Raw genomic sequence first — 6,648 nt, 5'->3', positions numbered from 1 at the left:
GTCTGCAATTTTTTTAAGCAAACTATTTTGTATAAAAACAGGGGGGGGGGACTTGAAATTTAAAGAATAAAAAAGTATGTTCCAAAGTCTGATTTTTTAAAAGTTACATGATTATAATAACCAAAATACCGGCACATTAACACAAAAATGACTACGATGTCACAAACTGGATTGACACAAATTCTTTATTGTAAAAAGTAGACCAGTGTTTTAAGACTAATTTTCTGTTTTAAATTGCAGATATTCTTGAATAAAATGTGCAGCCTTGCGTGTGATTATGACTCGTCGTGTGAGTGAATGAGAAGAGCTGTCTGTCGTCAACTTGTCCATTTAATGAAAATCCTGGTTTTCTCAAGTGTGGAATCGGTCACACCACTTCAGGTGATGAGGCAGTTATCTCGAGAGGGACTTCAAAGACAGCAAATCACGTTTCAAACTGATCCTCAGTACAAACCTCTCCTCTGCCCCTTTAGTACTCTTCCAGTATTTCAGTTCCTGTCAGTGAATAGACAGGGTTACTGGAAGAGGCTTTTGTCAGTGAATGGTATCCACCCTTTCCTAACACTTTATTTGTTAACTCCAGGACTCTTGAAGATGCTCAACATTTACCCATTTTCCTCATAATCCCTGTTTTAATAAAAATAAATAAATGGATAAATAAATAAAATAAAAATCCTCTAATCAAAAATGAGTGTTTGCTTCTTCCAAACATTGATATCTGGAAAAATATATGCTATAAAAATGTATGCAGATTTAGCTGATGAAAGAAGGAAGAGCCAAAGGAGATAAATATGGTTCTGGGGGATCAATAAAGAGTCCTGTAAAAAACCATTAATATGCTAATACGGGTCCAACCGAATGAATCATATTAGACTGATGGATAAAGAGCTAATGCAGAGCTAATCATTTGACTAAGGCTGCATGCTCTGTGCGAGCTAAGACTTTATAATTTGTGATGCAGGAGTTTGGAATAAAATCTCACTGTTTTTGACACAAGGTTTATTGTAAAATGTATTCCTAGATTTATGCTCAAATCATACAGTCATTCACACTACTAAGTAAATCTTAGTGGTGTGAAGGATGTGCGTTTTACCTGAGTTGGGTTTATTTTGAGAATTAGAACGCTGACTCCTGAATATACTGAAGCCATTTTGCAACACTGCAGGGTGGAAATTGGGATTTGTTTTGTGCAGGAAACAACTGTGTCTCTTCACTTTTGACAGTTTTGGTGATGAAACCTTGCAGCAGGTAAATGTGAGGACCTGAGCAGCCTCTGCAGGCTCTGCAGGCAGGTTTGGCCTGGAGCTGGAGTCAGCGGTGAACCCAGAAGTTTGTGCTCTGGAAGGAAGAGTTCAATGTTTCACTTATCTGAGCAGTTTCAGGATGTCCTTTGGGCCTCAGACATCCTCCTATTACTCCAATGTTTCCTGATTTTAACCCTTACAGGACCAGAGGTTACACTGGTGCTGGGAGAAGCAGAGATAATTGTTTGGGTCATGGGTTGAGGTGGGTGTCAGGACAAATGTCTCAACTGACATTTTGAAATAAATCTTGGAGCAGGTTGAAGATCAGGACTAAATGGACCAGCCCCCAAACCCCCTGAGTGACTGTTAAACCACAAAGCTTCAAACCAACGCCAATGGAAATGCGGCCAAAGAAGCAGAATCTTAGATGTGGGGCAGCTAACTATGGAAATCTTAACACCTTTTTGCAATTCATGAACTATTTTATCCCCACAGATGCTCAGACTTACTGTACAAGGAGAATAAATATACTAATATGTGTTCCTGTCAACTGGACCTAATCTGGACTAAGTGGTTTTGAGATGCTGAAAATGCTGCCACAGATGCAGATGGAACCTTTCTGGGACACTGTTGATCTGCCACAAAGAGGTTTAAAAAAATATCCCAGTAGATGCCAGAAGGATCCAGTTGGCAGCTGTCAAGACAGGACGTCACACCGCCACCATCTTCCTGTCCTCCTGACAGAAGCATGTCATCATAAACTGCTTGTGACAGACAGAAACTTGCCAAACAACCATATCTGTGGTTTCCAGGAACGTACGTGCCGTCGTGTGGACAGTGAGTCATCCATGCGGCTCAGTTCCAGTGGCTCCATAAAGCAGGTTTGAGGTTTACGTGGCATCTCTGAGCTTGTCAGGTCATCAACACAGCAGCACTTTTAACAGTTTGTGTGAAAGCTCTGAACAGAACAGAGTCCAGATCTGATGAATCCATCTCAGCCGGTCCTGTAGCTGGGATTCATCGCTCCTGCCCTCGTCACCGTGACGACAAAAGCTTCTTGAAGATCTTCTACACTCCGGATGGAGGGCCACCATCAACACAATACAACCCCCCCCCCCCCAACATGAATTCATAATTTGAATAAAATTGTTTGGTGAAGCTGCTCATAGAAGGGTTGTTTGCTGACATCAACCTCATTTGTGTTACACATCAACACATCAACCAAGCTGCTCCAGGAGGTTCAGAACCCACTGTGTTTGCTTTTATGCGAATTTCATGAATAAAGTATGAAATGAGTGATATTACTTCATTGTGTGGAGTTAAAGACCAGACATGATGAGCTGTGGTGGACTAACATGAGCGGGCAGGAAGCTTAGCGGAGATCAGACTGAGATATTATTTTGCAGCCCTGTTTGTGTGATTTAATGAAGAACCACAGCAGACAGTTGGCTGTAATGTTACTGCACTCTGGAGTCCCATTATTCAAATCAGAAGGTGCAGACTTAGCCACTAATCAGTCTTCCAAACCAAACATGCGCGCGGTGATTTATGGCGCTTCTGCTCAGTTGTGCGAGATTTAAGCACGTCTACGGATGAAACCTCCCCTCTGATGTCCAGCTCTGTTGTTAGGAAAGTGTTTGAAGTGCCTCAGAATAAGAGAACTACGCATCAGCGGTGAACACAACCAGCTTCCTGTCTATCACTTTTTCGCTTTCAGGTTCCCAGCTTCGTGAATTTGTTGTTACTGGTTTCATATTGATGAATGTGGTAACTAAACGGCACGCCGGTCCCAGCAGGCCTCGGCCATTTTAGCAAAAACACCACCCTCAGTGCAGCAATTTCATCTCCAAACCCAATTCACCCGTCTCATTTAGAACAAATGAGACAAGTAATCAAAAGAGGTGGGGCGGGAGTGTTTATGTGGGGCCATATTGAATTAAGTGAGCCGCCGTGAGAACACTTCTCTCCTCCTCACACAACACATCCACTCTGCCTCCTGTGATGATTTATTGCGTCGAATGTCTAATGAATGTTTGTGAAATTTCCAGGCCATTTGGCCACTAAAGAGACCCTCTTATACCAGCAGGTAGCTTGCACTCTCTGATGATAGTTATCAATAATGAACTCAATTTACTGTGCATAATAAAAGCCTTGGTCCCGGCAGTCCATCAACCCTGCATGAGGCTGATTCAGTGTTGTCTGGAGAAAAAAGTTTTTTGAAAATGTTCACGTAGCGATGAATTTTTTTTCTTTAATGGGATGCTAGTTTTACTTTAGTTGAACTGGTTTTAGTTCATCTCAAGCTCCAGCCCTTGATTCAAATCCCATTTGGACCTGCTGTCAAATTTCTTTATTTTTCAGGTATTCAGCTAAAAACCATTGGCATTATGCCTGAATCTGCGGTGATAAAATTTAAGATTTCTCGAAAAAAAAAAAACAACCCCAAAAACCCCAAAACAAATGTATGGATACAAAATGTATGCTAAGAAAAGAAAAACACGTTTTCCACATGATCAATAACCAAGAGATGTTTCATGGGCAGGACAATTTTCCATGATCCGTGCTACTGAAATGTGGCCGCCTGTGAGGACTCACGTGCAGGAGCCTGCAGATCATGATGTGTTATTCTTCTGCATGGCTGAGCTTCTCTACATGATTGAGATGATTAATGTATGAAACATAACTTATGTAAAAACAAAACCTGGATGGTAACATGACGTGTTCTCGCAGGATGCAGGATGCCCATGAATCTGTTCTCTGACCTGGAAGTTGGATTAAACCTAATTTTACCTTGTTTGTTTAACCTTTCCTAGTGGAATGCAGCACTGCCACTGAACGTGGCATATCACCCCCTGCTGGCCACTAGTTAATTCCTACTGGGAAGAAAGAACCATTTTATTAGTTTTGTTTTTCAAATAAAACAGGCTACTGCTCAAATGCAGACATTATAATTTCGGCATCGATAGACATTCGTGTGGGCCTCCAGGTCAAGACAGAGGAGCTCTGAAGTCCAGGCTGAAACTGTCATCACTATTCCAAACATTCCCTCCACATCTGGGAATGTTTGTTAAGCAGGCTGTGGTTATTAAACTGTGCTTAAAAACAACAACACCAATGCTATAATCAAATATTATCTACAGAATGACTTTTTGCACATACTGTTAATAATATTTTTCAGGTTATCAATTATTAATCTGCATTATTGAAGTTATACTGATTTTACAATAAAAAAAACAAGTGTCAGACTTAAAAGGTTTCAGACAGTTTTTCTTTAATAAATCAGAACGCACAATGTTAAAACCTGACTTGTCTGGCACACACTGCCCCCAGTGTTGGGAGCGGGGAATTGCACCGTTGTTTTTGCTGTTGCTGATCATCCGTCCAGCAGAAACAACGCCACCCCACAACAGCGTGAGCTCAGGTGATGAAATGTGTTTGTTTGGCTACACTGAGCTGATGCACATGGACACGAAACACACCTCGAGGCACTGAAGCTTCCTCCCAGGCCCCGCTGAGACGGCGGCAACCGACCGCAAAACACGCCAACACCTGCAGAGGCACATCTGGTTGTGACGGAAATCATAGTCTGATCAGAAGCAATTTTTTAAAAAGTGGGTTTTATAAATTGAGCAGGAAGGAGGGGGAGCCTGCAGGTACATCAAATAATTACTGAAAAGGTCCAGCAGTAGCTAAGACAGGCTCATGAAAAATTAAACTACCAGGACCAGCAAAGCCAGTGGTGTCCTCTTGGGTTCAAGGACCTCATATCAAAAAAAATAAAAAATTAAAAAATCCAAACACAGAACACTCGATTCAGCCTTATCGGAGAGGACAAGACTCTTACTCTGGAAATGTTTTTTTTTTACCGCACACATCATAAATCATGAATGCTCTTTTTTTGCCTCTCTGCTGCAACAGCACTGCAAGAACTTTCAGAGACACAAAAAGGTGTTTCCACCTGTATCGGTTACTAATTTAATTGTTAATGTATGAATTCTGGGATGGCCCTGAAGGTCGTACAGTAAAGGTTCATGGGATTCTTTCTGTGAATTTGTTTCCTGAATAAACAAAAGTTGTGATTTAATTCAGATAAATGTTGCCATGCTTTTTTTAGTTGTTGTTGCAGTATTTGGATCTTCACAGCCACCGTAGGCCTGAAACAACTCCTCCAAAACCCTGAAACTCAAGGTCGAAGAGCAGAAAATGCTTACAAAGGAACACCTTGAGCCCCCATAAAACTTTAAGCTGCTGTCCTTCCACCAGGATGAATAATGGTTCCATTGTTCTTGGTTGCAGAGCCGTCTTGGCAGAGAGAACAACAAAACAAGACAGATTTATCTTAAAAACACCTGAGCCCCCGCTAACAACACTCAGTCTGCAGCAACGGTCCGCTCTGCTAGAAACAGAACAGGATGGATTTATTCCAGTCGGGTGGCGCGAGGACACTCTGAAACGCTGGCGTGGAGAGGTGAGGGATGGTGATTTGGACAGAGAAGCTGCAGGTACGCGATGCGGACCTGGCTGGGAGGCGTCAGCGTGCGTCAGTGAGCGCAGCTTGTTTGTCCTGCTGCCTCCTCATTGGCAGGACTCCCCGCCGCTTCAATATTTACTCAACACACATTTGATTTTTCTCCCAAAGGCACAACAGCAGTGTGATGACATCACGTGTGGGTGCGACAGGCATGTTTTAACATCACTGTGTCAACAGCCCCCTCACATTAATTGTGGTAGGAGCTAATCCCCCCCTCCTGTGTTGGCAGAATGAGGCCATAATGCTGATGACACAGGTTAAAATAAATCAGCCTGGCTAGCGTACTGTACCATCGGAGTCTGCTGTTGTTCTCTATGTTACAATGGGAACATTTCCCATTCCTGCTTCGTGGTAGAATATCTCTCTCTGCCTGTGTGGTGGGTTCGGATGACGCTTGTAATGGTTCAAAACTTCACACGCACGCACAAGCTGATAATGCCTCATCACATCAGTCTGTCACACGCTGATGAGGGAGTCTGATTACCAAAGACTGGAGGCGGTGAAATGACTCTTTGGACCAGAACATGATGCTGTGACGCTACAGCTGAGAGAAGGTTCGGCATTTCAACTGGTTTCTCAACAAAATCGAACTTAAACCGCAGAACTGTGGATGTACGACGTCTTTGGAATCAATAAAAGAACCCGTTGGTCTGCTGAAAAGGGGGAGGAGATGAGAAAATAACTTACCTGCCACCAGGGGGCGCACTGTATCACTATGTATGTACTGTGGGTACAGTTATTCCTCCTTTTCTTAACATTCCTTTCTTCAATTCATATCAGTTAGCATGTAACCATAGTGGTTGCTGTCCCACCGGCTCCAACAGAACTAGAGTCCTACTCTGAGAGGCCTTTCACACCATCTGTGACAAAGAG

Source organism: Takifugu rubripes, chromosome 15 (genome assembly GCF_901000725.2).
Source record: "Takifugu rubripes chromosome 15, fTakRub1.2, whole genome shotgun sequence".
NCBI classification, from domain to species: Eukaryota; Metazoa; Chordata; class Actinopteri; order Tetraodontiformes; family Tetraodontidae; genus Takifugu; species Takifugu rubripes.
The sequence above is the reverse complement of the archived record's forward strand: the minus strand, read 5'-3'. Positions refer to the sequence as shown.